Genomic DNA, 14,612 nt, shown 5'->3' with positions numbered 1-14,612 from the left:
ATAATAATAATAATAATAATAATAATAAACAATTATTCTTATTAATTTAATATATTAAGTTATATTAATTAATTAATTTAAATATTACATAACAATAAATTAAGTTTAATATTATTAATAATAATATGCTAACGCCTTTTATGAATTTTGTGCTTTCCTATTGATAATTGGTGGCAACATAAAATAGAGACAGTATTCGCAAATGAAATAGCAAAAATCCTGGTAGAGTTTTTAATACAAACTGATTGGCATTAGGAACACAATAGGCCTGACATCACAATTACCAAACGTAGACAGGTTTGGTTTACTGATATCGCATTGCCCAGTGATAACAACATTAATAACAAAGAACTGGAAAAAATTACTAAATATCGATATTTGGGAATCGAAGTTGGTCAGCTGTGGCTTAATCACACCAAAGCCATTTCAATAATTATCAGTGCATATGGTGCAAATTCGACGAATCTATCCAACTATTTACAGCAATTAAACAAAAACAATGTGAACTCACATGACCCACCAAAAACAGCATTACTTCGAACAGTTCACATTTTACGACTATACCTGACAGACTATTCTAATATTCTTGAGTAAAATCTAAATTATTTTTCATCACCAGCCAAATTGTTTAAATGATATCTTGTTTCGACTGTGTATCAATTATATGAATAAATAATAATATTCTAACGCCTTATATTCTCTTATAGGGAGTATGCGAGTCCTTAAAAAAACTCGCATACTCCTATCTACCTTTTGGAGCCTGAGCGAGCAGTTCAATCTTCACAAGTAGCCAATCAGAAATATCTGGACCAAGACTATCAGTGATTATATGCGGCAATCGATGAAGAACCTGGCGAACAAGTGTTGCAACCTCTTCATATCTAACCCTAACAGGATATGTAACTGTTTGAAATAATTTAGGTTCTACGCAGCGTCGTAGCTAGAGCTTTTGCCGCCGGAGGCGGTTCTCGGGTTTGCCGCCCTTCTCAATACATACTAAAAATACTACTAAAAATCAAAACGACGTATATGGAAATAAATTAAAACATTATTTTTTGCCATTTTGCTTGCTTTTCCGTTTGGAAAATCGTTGATGACATTGTCGAAGTCCATTAATTCACTTAGTTGTTGTTTTGTAGACAGTATAGCAAGATTTCTTAAACGCAAAGAGCCGCCCTCTCCACCCTCCACTAGCTACGCCTCTAGTTATACGGTCGATTTTCTTGAGTTTATGTGAAAAAAAACTCGAGTTTGAGGGAAAACAAACTTGCTTTCCCATGCCTGTGATCGACTAACTTGGGAATCGGTTGAAGAAAGGCTTAGAAAACGTTCTACCAGTCGACGACCAGACTTGAACTATAAGTCTATTATCGAGTGGTCTAGTGCACAAGATGCAAGAGCCACTTCCACTGAGTACATTTATTAAACCAATAACAAATAAATACATAGTAGTAAAAATAAATACATCATATGTTTACATGTGCATTAATCTCCTTAATGGTATTATCATTTGTTACAACTAATTCATTTCGTGAATTTATTTTTCCTCGTCGTTAACAGTGAACAGTTATATTACACTAGTTACATCCATGTTTCAACTATTAATGCCTTTGTTTTACTGTAATTAACTATTTTATTGTTAGCTATTTTAACACACCATTATTTGATTACACATTTTGATTTCTTAAAGTTCACTTAGTATTCCAGAAATTGTCTTGTTAACTGAAGCTGTCTTTCTCTCTCTATCTTTCACAAGAATCCGCCCACACCCACACCCACCCACCCACCCACCCACACATATATAAAGGTTCTTCCGATTAAACGAAAGGTAGTCATTGGTTACTTTGATGCGCAGTAAATTCCTAATTACGCCCATTCCTATGCATTCATCTTTTTCAAAAGCATGGAATTCCGCATGACATTTTCGAAGTATCTTTGGAACTTTCCGGTAACTACCATACTTCCGGTAGTTACCGGAAGTATGGTAGTTACCGGAAGTAACTACTAGGAAGTAGTTACTATCGATTCTAATCGAAAACTTCGAGGTTCAGTGTGAACAACACAAAATGGCACCACAAGATTGGATGAACCAAAGATGACCCTTGATTTACGTTGTCAACGACCATAATTGCGAATTTAAAATGGTTACTAGTACTAGTTTTGAAATACTTATAAAATATGTGTTTAAGGAGTTTATGTGATTAAAGTCCTAAAAGTTTATTTACCGGATGGCGTTCGGCCTTAAGAAAAGCCCTGGTTATGACCATCATGATTGCTTGTACTGCACTTAACTTTATCTCATGTAGCCAAAATATTAGATTTTCATTTATTATTTGATTCTGTGGCATCCATTGTTTCATAAAACCCCAGATTTTGTCTTTTTTTACAATGAATCATCATGTGTTATGGTGTTTCTGGCTGTTTACAGAATTGACAAGTTGGAAGACCATCCAACGGTGTTCCTTTTGCGAAAACGCACATTTTGTAGCAAACACGCATGAAGAATTTTAGAGCAAAATGTTTTTTGGAATGGCAAATACATTGTTTGAACTGAACTTAGTATGATATGTCCTCTTTTTTTGTTCTCAATGCTGAGGTATTTTGAAAATGGTTCTATATAGCTTTGCAAATTTTCTCTTGATTTGGTATGTAGTAACTTATCAATGCCCTAATTTTCATCTATAACCTGGTATCCTTCAGCTATTTCAGTGAACTTTCTTGGTGCTCTTTTTTGATCAGGAAGAGATCTGATGACTTTAATGTCAAGAAAGCACTTTTGTAGAAAAGTAATAGTGCATCCGTTGATATTTGCTGTTACTCTAGTTATGGCTCCGATTATCAATGGTTTTCGGTGTATTTCAACTATACCAAGACCTCCAGCTTCTCTTTCGTGCAGGAGCGATGTACGATGCATGTATTTCGCAAAGAGCCTATGAATTTTATATTTCCATTTCCGTTGTATGGAATGTTATGTATTTTATACCAAAGTCGAGAGGGCTAAGTACATATTGCAAATCCTAGCTTTGCCTCTCACAGTAAGGTGTCTCTTTTGCATATTACTATTTTTTTTAGTATGGCTTCATTCATCTCTTTCTTTTGATCTATATATGTCTCTGTGCTTCAAATTTTTATTCCTCATTCTAGCAAGCAGTTTGTTCTCAACATTCCACCAGTATTTTTTCGACTCGCTGACCATAACACAGCTAGACCGCCATCTTCACCCTAATAGCTGAGGACTTTTTAAAACGAGTCGAATATTCGTAGTTTCCTCCATGGATTTTTCAATTTTCTAAAGTGAGCATTATGTCATTGGCATAGGCTAGCAATTGCGCTCTGCTTTCTGAATGAATAGTTGTTCTTTGAATCCGTTTATTTGGGTTTATTGCTCTAATTAGTATTTCAAGTTCTAATACAAGGAGGGCCATAGAGAGAGAGAGAGAGAGAGAGAGAGAGAAAGAGATCCTTAGAACTTCTTTGGCTATGGAGAACCTTTTTTGTCTCCAGTTAAGTGACTGTTGTTTGGCGTCTGGTAATAGTGATGAAGCCATATTTCATCAAAATTCACTCAATATGAGTCAAAAAATGTGCATCTGATTTTACAAAATGACCCAAAATTTCTAGTGACGACAGCACACATTCTTCCTTTTGTTTGGCATTCAGAAATTTGGGAAACCGCTTCTTCGAAAGTTTCTACATGCACAGATGTTAGTAGATAATGATCCCAATCCATTCCCTCGATTCTTTGCAATATTTTTTTTGGGGTGGTATTCGTCTATCAACTAGTTTCGTGGCATGCACTGCATCGATGTTTTCACGTGTGATAGCTGTGGAATGTCTCCTTGATGCCATATTTTAAATCTGGCCACTCATTTTGCAACTGTGAGATATGAGACTTTAGGGGACACTCCTCTAAAGTCTAGTTTTCTAAATTTCCGTTACTGACTTTTCTTGCAGCACAAAAAACGTGATGATGGCTCTCAACTCTGTGTCTTCAAATTTCTTCAACCCTTTGATATGTCTTCTTATACATTCTAAAAGAAAGGAACAAATCATTACAATTTGATGAAATATGGAGGTGAAATGGTTTTAAGATATGTTCTTTCTTGTGGTATAATTTGCTTTAATATAATTTTTGTCTAGGTGTGTATCAGAACTTTTCGCACCCCGTCTTTTAGCAGGAGACACGATTATTGTCATGACAAACACCGAATGAATCATAACTATAGCTTATTTAGATATATTATCTAACTTTGGCTTAAAACTATCCATTTTATCTTATAATCGATAGGGAATGATAAATGAAAACCTAGCACAATCCTGTATAGACCATCTGAACGTTGGTGCTAGAAAACAGACTTCTATCTGCAACTATTAAATCAAAACTAGCAGACTACTACTCTTCATCATGACATATCCTACTTCTGGAGAAACCGAACTCCAGCTCCTTACTCACATGAAAACGCTTTCTAAAAAGTTATATACGCTGTCTTTGTCGATGAAGAAATTACGAAAACCCTTAGAATCTTATAATGCAATGCGATAATCCGGAAGAATTATATGATCCTTCGTGAAATTGATGCTTAGTATATACAAGAAAGCTATCTGGAACATAAAGATTACACCCAGTAGGGATTCATTTCCATGATTAAATGACAACACATTACTTAAAATATACAAAAAAAAAGACCATCTATTGCACACATGCTAAAAAGAAACACATGTAATGCTTCAAAAGTGAATATACACAATACAGAAATAAACTTTAATCAGAAATACTCCGAATTAAACGTAATTATTATGCCAATAAAATTAAATTAAATGAAGCAAAAATTAAATAAACATGGACAATGATCATCAAAACATGCAAGAAAATACCACGTCCACCTGACTGAATGACTGTCATTCAGAATTTTGCCAAACATGGTTTAAGTAACGAGCAAATAGTGGGCAAATTTAATAATAACTTCAAGGAATAAATTGCAGATTTAAGGCGAACTATATCCGGTCTTGGAAAGTTAAACTTTGTGAAAAATTAAGTTAAACTTAATTTTTCAAAAAGGTAAAATAACACCAGCCTTAAAAACGTCAGTGTTAACTCGACTACATTAAAAAAAAAAAAAAAAGGAAAAATGAAAATTCCATAAAATTAACTACAGGTACCACTTAATTTGAAATATAGGAAAGAAGAAATAATTTTGTCCAATAGAGGGCAGTAGTATCGGGAAAAACGAAGTGCTATCCGTGCAGTTTACTTCGGAAACCCCTTGAAAATCATGGAGGTTGTTTAGCAATGTAGTTTCGGATTTTGTTGTTATGTGATTTGAAAATATGTTTTTAGTCAATGAGTTCAAGTTTGTTCTTTTCATTAGGAAAGCATTGTATGTTACTTTTTAACAAAAAATATTTGCCCTGAATCATATGTAATGTTCGTTATCATTTTACTATCATGGTTATAGCTGAATTAAACCCGGTGTTCTGAGAAAGTAAGTTGATTTTATTGTGGAATTCTTTACCGTGAAGTAAATTAGTAAATTCGCTATATCTAAATACCCGAAAGATTAATAAAAGCCGAATCAAATTGCATTATGCCATCGTTAAATGTACAGTGTGAATTAACTAGAGCAAATTGTGGAAGTGATTCTTTATTACTAATCGATTGTGAGTGAACTTATTGTTGTTGATTTCATTTCATAGAAATCATAGTTACTTCTCTCTGCCTTCTCCAATTTTAAATAGACCCAAATATGAAAATGCTTGTCATTTATTGTTTAAGTTTTTTACTTTTTTTAAGTATACATGAGTGGCCAAAAATGAATTTTTTTTTTACCTAGCTGCAGTTATTGTTTTGTAATGGACTTAGGCAAATGAAAACCATTGAAAAACAAATTGACGTTATTTGCTTTACACACGATAATGTGCAGACTACTTAAGTGTTGATTGTTAGTTGTTTATATGACATCGTTGGGTATTGTGTCCTTATAAGGACTGGCTTAAAGGGGCGAAGCAAGAATGCTTTTCATATTCCCCGTTATCTGTAGAGGACAGTGTAGGATAAGGTGTTATTGAGCAATTAAAGCTCTGATCATGGCAGGAGGGTAACAGCAATAGCCGAGCCTCAGTTAGAACTTCATTGGCTACAGCACTGCCATCCATTACCCCCCAAGGGTAATGAATGAATCAATCACCGCATCTCACGGTCGATTGATTCCTTCCTGTCCGGGTATTGTGTTTTGTGGTCTGATTGCTTATATGCGGTATTTAAAATCCGGGTTTCAGCAGTCATGACTTGGCCATTTTCATCTGCCGTTATAACTTTAATTGAAGTTCAGTTATTTTTCTCGCGTACTGTAACTGAAATAGAATCCTATTCCAGTTATTGCTATTATGATATTGCTATTATGTTGCTATTTTGTTGTGTAAACAAAATAGCCTTGATAGTGTGTTTTGTTTATACGTGTTTATATTTTTTAATTATTACTTCAGGGTAGCTACATCAAATGTCATTCCAATTGTCTAAGACTACATTTCAAATTAAACTGAAGTAGCTGATTGTATTTCTAAAGCTGAGAAAACGACCAAACCGCATTTCAGTGAGTCATATGCAAATACAGACATGATGCAGATAAAAAATTAAAATTAAATAAGAGATGATGCATATGAAAAAAAGCAATATCAAAATTAAAGAAGATACAATGCAGATAAAAAAAAATATCAAAATTAAAATGACATAAAAAAACCCACATAGCACACTCTAAAACACACACAGTAATGAATACCTTATCATAAAATGAACAAAATAGACAACAAAAATGAGCCTCCATATCTATATAGTTATTCAATTTTGACATTTTGGATTTTTAAATGAAGGTGAGGGAGTCAGTCTCATATGGGGATGGCAGGATGTTTCATTCTGCAAAATAGGCAAACCAACTAGGAGAACACACACACACAATAGGCAGATGTGCAGACTGTGCATAGGATTAACCAACCTGCCAAAGATTTAATCAGGTTTCAAACAATCTTAAGCTATTTAGCCAAATATGTAAGGGATAATGGGATTGCAAAAAAAAATCGAAGTACAATACTTACAAAAAGCAAGCATGTTTGACCATATATTACCCATAGCACCATACCCACTATAACACTAATGGAGAGCATTGACATAGCATACATCATCATGCATATCAAGGATTTAGGCCTAGTGTGGCCTGATCTGGCCTTAGAAGTCATCGTTGAATTTTTTAAGAGGACGTCCTGGTTTTCTTTTCCTAATGGCATAGCATACAATTAAAGAAATTATGTACAAAAATTTCTTAAATTTTTGCAGGGGCAGGGAAAAAAATAGCCTTTACCAGAAATGCAGGTTCCATTATGAGAACTAACATTCTGCCTTATTGCCATTTAAAGTTAACCTGACTTTTAAGTCAGGTTAACTTTAAATTGAATTAATGTGTCACCTCTTTTTAACAGAAATACTGACAACAGTATACTAAAAAGCCTATATCAGAAATATGGTTAACAAGAACCTCATATAATATGAGAATTTTCATGTTGGAGGCTTAATGGATTGTATACAGCATTGAGAAAGAATTAAAACAGAATTTAATTCTTCCTATATTTTGTCTCAGTCAGTGAGGCATTTCAGGAATTACAAAAAAACTATTGTAACATATATGCAAATAACATTGCTAAGCCCAACCACATGGGTGACATTAAAGTCCTATCTAGGTGGAGCGCCCTCTAAGGGCGGTTGTAGGTGGCCTGGAATGTAAAGTGGGACCTCTGGTGATAAGTGTTTCCCAAATATTAGGAATATGCAACCATATTTGTAAAGATTTGGTTGATTCCCGAGAGCTGCTGCTGATTCTAAGAATAGTCTCTTTTTTTTTTAATTTGCTGTGGTGGAGCATGGTGTTTTTTTTCCATGAGATCCTGTGGGTTGTATCCAAGACACGGTCAGCCAGGCCTGACTGACCACAGTTGTGGTTGCAGATGTATGACTTATGTTCCTCCAAGCAGGTAGTAGCTGATCTGACTGTCTGTGCCAAAGTACACCAATTTACAGGAACAGGACACTTTATCGACTCCAGGTACTGAGAGAGGGGGGAGCTGATCTTTTGTAGAGCGGATAAGGGTAGCAAGTTTGCAGTTCAAGATCAACTACCATCCGCCTGGAGGAATATAAGTCATACATCTGCAACCACGACTATGGTCGGTCAGGCCTTGCTGACCATGTCTTGGATACAACCCACAGGATCTCATTGGGGAAAAACCACCATGCTCCACCACAGCAAATTCAAAAATGAGAGATTATTCTTAGAATCAGCAGCAGCTCTCAGTAATCAACCAAATCTTAACAAATATGGTTGCATTAAGCTTCCTAAGATTTGAGAAACCCTTATCACTAGAGGTCCCACTTTACATTCCAGGGTGTTCCACCTAGATAGGACTTTAGTGTCACCCACGTTGTTGGGCTTAGTATTGTTTGTTATTTGTATATATGTTGCATTAGTTTTTTTGTAATCCTTAAAGATGTCTCATTGACTGAGATGAAATATAGGAAGAATTAAATTCTGTTTTAATCCTTTCTCAGTGCTGTATACAGTCCATTAAGCCTTCAACATGATGTCCTCACAGCACTTAAGCCTGTACACACAAATATGAGAATGGATTTCAATTTAAGGTGGCAAAATATAAGGTTATGCATTTTGGGGTGAAAAGATTAGCAGCAGTATTCCACATTGGTGGACCTTTACTCCAGGAGATTGGTGAGGCCAGGGATTTGGGAGTATTGGTAGATAGGGAGTTGAAGTTTAGTGGGCACATTGCAAAAGTGGCTAAATCAGCCCATCAAATCACTTGGTTACTGAAGAATACTTTAATGAGCAGAGACAAGCAAGTTATTGTTCCTCTGTATCGAGCCTTGATAAGACCCTGTCTAGACTATTATGCCCAGTTTTGGGCGCCAGGGTTTCTTCTTGATAGAGAGGATCCAGAGATGAGTGACCAAGATGATAGCAGGTCTATGGAATGAACCTTATAAGAACAGGTTGAAGATTTGTGGGTTGCAGAAATTGGTTGATAGGCGAAAGAGGGGGGGAGATATGATTGAGACATTCAAATTACTGAAGGGTTTCTATAAGATTAATTCAGGAGATATTTTTGAGAACAGGGCTGGTGGTGGGAGGACTATGGAGTGAACCTTATAAGAACAGGTTGAAGATTTGTGGGTTGCAGAAATTGGTTGATAGGCAGAAGAGGGGGGGATATGATTGAGACATTCAAATTACTGAAGGGTTTCTATAAGATTAATTCAGAAGATATTTTTCAGAACAGGACTGGTGGTGGGAGGACTAGGGGCCATCCATGGAAACTGGGCAAGGGTGTTAGAGCTAGGTTTTTTACTTGGAGAGAGATGAATGAGTGGAATAAGCTTCCAGAGTCTGTTGTGGGTGCCATGACTGTGAATGAGAGGTCAAGGCGAAGTATGATAGATACTGTGTGAATGTTGAATAGTTGCTCTTGACATGATGTTAGGGTCTCCCTCGATGAGTCTAAGGACTCCTTGGAGTTGCCCGTAATAATGATATTCTACCAAATGCATCTGGTCTACGTACCTCAATAGTTAATCTGACCTTTAAACGTTCATTGAGCATATCACCTGTCCTGACACAAAAACACCCATAAATACTGTCAAAATCCAGTAAGAGTGAGTTCATGCTAAGAATGGCCGATAAGTCCCATTCTTCAGAGAGAAAAAATCACGTAGCAGAGCATATGAAACTAGGCACAATAGTACTCCAATACCAATAACATAAGCAGTCAGCAAAAAGCACAAAAGAAATTTATTAGTAATACCACATTCATCATAAAAATTTAAAAAATTCCCATTCATAGCATAAAAAAAATTATTTTTTATTTTTTTTATTTATTCATGCGGGGTTCCCTTGTTCCTCGGCCATCATTTAGGACTGGTTGAGCCCTCCTAATGAGGGATTAAGTATGTATTTTATAACTGTAGATCGCTGTGTTCACGGGTTGATTTTCCTGTTTAAGGAAAACAGAGTGATGAAAAACCCTCTACCTCCACATGAGACTGGCTAACTCACCTTTAGTCGAAAGAGACCAGATTAAGGTTCATTACATCAAGGACAGGAATTGAACTTAGTCTTTTTGACCAAAGGGCTTCATCTCTGCTGACTGAGCTATGGAGGCTCTAATAAATATATTAAGAAACAGACACTGGAATCAAAGTATCTCTGACTGACTAAAACATGCACAACACTACCAGAAATGCTACTCTTCGTGAATGTCATAACCAGAATAGCATCACTTCTAGTGACGTCAGTCATGTGATGTGTATGCCACGTGAATGACTTTTCAGTTATTGGAAAAGAAGTAACTAGCGTAAACTTGCACCTTTCACCATCTTGATAGAATTCAGCACATTAGGCTTTTTATCTTTTGCTGTAGATTTTTTTTTTTTTTTTGAGTGGAGCTTCATCAGTTTAAATGCTCACTGATTCCATTTTTTTTTAATAGTAATATTCCATATTATTAATTTTCGTGTTTCCAATTCTTGCATTTAAGTCTCCTGCTAAAATTATGTAATCATTTTTATTTATTTTATTATATATGTTTTGTAGCTGATTATAAAAATCAATATTATCCTGTTCTCTTCCTTCTTCTGGGGCATATAAACCAATTATTGTTTAACAGCCTCTATCTATTTTTATTCTAGCTTCTATTATTCTTTCATTCCATAATTTATAATGTTTTAACTGTTTTGAAAGGGAGTTATGAATCCAAATCATGACTCCTGCTTGTGCTCTTTGGTCTCTGTCGACTCCACTGTATATCACATTAAAATTTTTAGTTCTCATAGTTCCTTTTAATTTCTTTTTTGTTTCAGTGATTACTGCTATTTTAAAATTTCTTTCATTTAATAACTGGTCTAATTCTATTTCTTTATATGCTATTCCTCATACATTCCAGTTTGCTATGTGTATTATATTTTGTCGTTTCCATTTTCGTTTTCCCTTTTCCATTCCAGGGTCGTTTCCCACAGATTCAATCCGATTAACTTTTTCTGTCAGCTTACAAGTATGGTTATGTTCTCCATGTCAGGGGACTAGCCTGACGATGGAATAGTTCAGTGGTAGGGCTGCTACCTTAAGGCTTCTGAACTCGCCTTCTTCCGAATTTAAACCCATAGGAGGAATAGGGTATATTGAAGGGGAAAGGGTAGATTATAGAAGAAATATAGTAAGGTTTATATTATAGAGAGGACATAGTTTTAAGGCCAGAAATGAAAAGACCCCATGGCCCTCGAGTACTCTAATAGCACAAGGGTCATAAAGTAAGAAGAGTTGGCTGATAAGGCCTTATAGGAAAGATTAAAGTAAGTGGGTCTTCCTCAAAGTAGAAGAAGGAGAGGATAGATCCAGCTAGGGGTCCATGGGAGTGCCGCTTCCCTTACAATCAAGATGATTGCCCCTTATGGCCCTGTTGGTCCACGAGTCCTTATTCAGTATATTCGGACCACCCCACCATATATATATATACACACACATGGTGGACTCCCCTATCCGCCACCCAGGGGACGCGCTCTCTCTAGGGGTTACAGGGTCCCCTGAGAGATTAAATCATGAGCTATAAGATTATAATAAGATTAAATCATGAGCTATCATATACAAGAGAGATAAACCAAGGGGTCCGACAGGGATGTCCCCTCTCAGCAACTCTTTTTAATATCTACTTAAATGAAATAATAATAAAATGGAGTAAAAATTTACATCAAGGAATTAAACTTTCACCTGCAGTTAACTTAAACACTCTCCTCTTTGCAGACGACCAAATAATTACAAATTCTGAAGATAACTTACAGAAAGCTATTTTAAATCTAAATGAGATATCCAAAGATTATGGTATGATAATATCAACGGAAAAAATCAAAAACTATGGCCTTTAAAGGACAAGATCCAGCAAGAACTAAAATAGTATTAGATAACAAGATCTTAGAACAGGTGAATTCATTTAACTACCTAGGATGTATGATCACTTATGAAAATGAAAAAGATATAAACATAAAAATTGCAAAATATTTAAAAATAACAGGAGTAATTAACTCTATATTTAAACCAAACCTAGTTCAAAAACAAACCAGGCTAAAAGTATACAATACATTAGCCCCACCGGTCTTAATGTATGGAAGCGAAATCTGGACAATAAAACAAAAAGACAAAGATTAACAACAGCAGAAATGAAGTTCATGAGAAAAACTGCAAAGTATACCCTATTTGATCACAAAAGAAACGAAGATATTATGAAAGAATTAAACCAAGAACCAGTAATTGAAAAAATTAAAAAATATAAACATGGATGGAACACGTAATCTTTCTGTTTGGTAATCTTTCTGTTTTCATTCTTTGAACACGTTCAAAGAATGAAAACAGAAAGATTACCAAAACAAGCCTTAAAGTACAAGCCATTAGGAAAAAGAAAACCAGGATGTCCTCTTAAACGATTCAACGATGACTTCTAAGGCCGGAACAGGCCATACTAGGCCTAAATCCTTGACACGTATGATGATGATGAGTAATATTCCATTTACTTTAAAACTGTTTTTAAGTTTTTGTTTTAAGATTTTGTGATATAATATGATGAAAGTGGTGAGATGAATAACGTGTTGGCTGGCCAATTAATAGGTTGGCTGATCAATTCAGGTTTCTTTCTTTTTTTTCCTCTAGATCTTTTATCTCGTCTTCACTTTTCCGTGGTCTTAATCTTGTTGGAGGCTTAATGGATTGTATACAGCACTCGAAAAGGATTAAAGATTTTTAATACTTCCTATATTTCGTCTCAGTCACTGAGACATATTCAGGGATTACAAAAAAACTAATGTAACATATACACAAATACCACACAATACCAAGCTAATCATGCCACGTGAGTGACTCTAAAAGTCCTATCTAGGTGGTGCGCCCTCTGTTGGCGACTGTAGGTGGCCTAGATTACACCTTACATTCTAGGCCACCTACAGTTGCCCATAAAGGGTGCACCACCTAGATAGGACAGTCTTTACTTGTTTTTACCAACGTCCTTAAAACTCATTTCTGGATGTGTTTTTTTCTCAACTCATTTTTGTTGCATGTATTCTGCTCATGTCTGTTGGATCTCTGCTGCATAAGTCAAGATGGACAGAAAAATAGCTTCTATTGATCAAAATCTTGGATTATGGGACCTCGGTACCTCAAAGTAGACTACTTGCATTGCACTGTTAAAAAAAAGATTTGGTGAACTCATTATCTCCTGGTCTAAACTTCCATCACTAGAAAGTATACTTTCCAGGTATTTTAAGTTTTCAGTACTCTTCAAGACTTACCCATTGAGTGTAACACTATTAGCTCATTTACATTTTCTGTCAGTTTGAAACCATGCTCTCACTCTTCATTCTATTAATGTATAACCCATAGTTCTGTCACACTGATCCATTAGTCCAGTTTCTTCTGTAACCCACCTTCTGAATGTGCTCAAACTGCTACATCATCTGCAAACACGGCTGTTTATTCTTTCTCATTAGCCGTATCTCGGCTAATGATGGCAGAGGATGAGTCTCAATAGATCGCAGTATGGTGGCTGCTCTTCTAAGCACGACACCCAGACCAGTACCTAGGTCGTCTGCGGACGATTTGGTGCCCGCACGTCACACCTGAATGGTGCGGCATAGGAAGCAGCTGCCGCATAGTCTCAACGGCTGTCTTGATGCTTCCGTTCTAGTGGCCTCATTGCCAGAGCGATCGCACCATGACGGTACGAAAGCAACTCCGGCTAGCACTGCCTTTTAACGCGCGAGGCACGAATGGTATCGTTGCAGTGGCTAGACGGGATTCTGACTTAGAGGCGTTCAGTCATAATTCCACGGATGGTAGCTTCGCACCACTGGTCACTCGACCAAGCACATGTACCAAGTGTCCGAACCTGCGGTTCCTCTCGTACTGAGCAGGATTACTATCGCAAAGACTAGTCATCAGTAGGGTAAAACTAACCTGTAATCTTTATCATCAGGTTATGTTCTCCTACAGTATACAATTGCATCAACCTTGAGGTTCAACACCCACAATAGTACTCTCTTTGCTTATACAATTTCATTTATCTTGAGTTCCACTAGTGCTCACTCTAGTGTTCTCTTACAGTATATAATTGCATCAACCTTGAGGTTCAACACCCACAATAGTACTCTCTTTGCTTATACAATTTCATTTATCTTGAGTTCCACTAGTGCTCACTCTAGTGTTCTCTTACAGTATACAATTGCAACAACCTTGATGTTCAACACCCACAATAATACTCTCTTTCCTTATACAATTTCATTCATCTTGAGTTTCACTAGTGCTCTCTTACAGTATACAATTGCATCAACCTTGAGGTTCAACACCCCAACTTTCACTATTAGAAAATAGGTTCGGACTCTCTTGGCAGTGTGCTTAATTGCATTTGGTACATGAACCTAAAGTTGTTCAGTTCATGCACTTGCCACTATTAGTAAATCTACAGACCTGCGTAGTTCCTGCACACACTCTGGTCAATACATGCACTAGCCTAGGCTAGGT

At 36.1% G+C, this 14,612-nt stretch overlaps 1 protein-coding gene across 5 annotated transcripts in view; it reads left to right on the top strand.

Annotated features, from left to right (window-relative positions):
• Positions 1 to 5,253: 5,253 nt before the first annotated feature.
• LOC150103030 (uncharacterized) overlaps positions 5,254 to 14,612 on the top strand; it is a 458,183-nt gene continuing 448,824 nt past the window's right edge. For 3 of the 5 annotated variants that reach the window (XM_090398173.1, XM_090398177.1, XM_090398174.1), the window contains exon 1: positions 5,254 to 5,483. The gene's annotated coding sequence lies outside the window, so the exon portion shown is untranslated. The other 2 variants (XM_090398175.1, XM_090398176.1) reach the window with 2 other exon arrangements.

This window comes from Typopeltis vanoorti, chromosome 9, assembly GCF_054136105.1.
Source record: "Typopeltis vanoorti isolate ZY-2024b chromosome 9, IOZ_Tvanoo_1.0, whole genome shotgun sequence".
NCBI classification, from domain to species: domain Eukaryota; kingdom Metazoa; phylum Arthropoda; class Arachnida; order Uropygi; family Thelyphonidae; genus Typopeltis; species Typopeltis vanoorti.
Note: the sequence above shows the minus strand (reverse complement) of the source record. Positions and strands in the feature narration are given on the sequence as shown.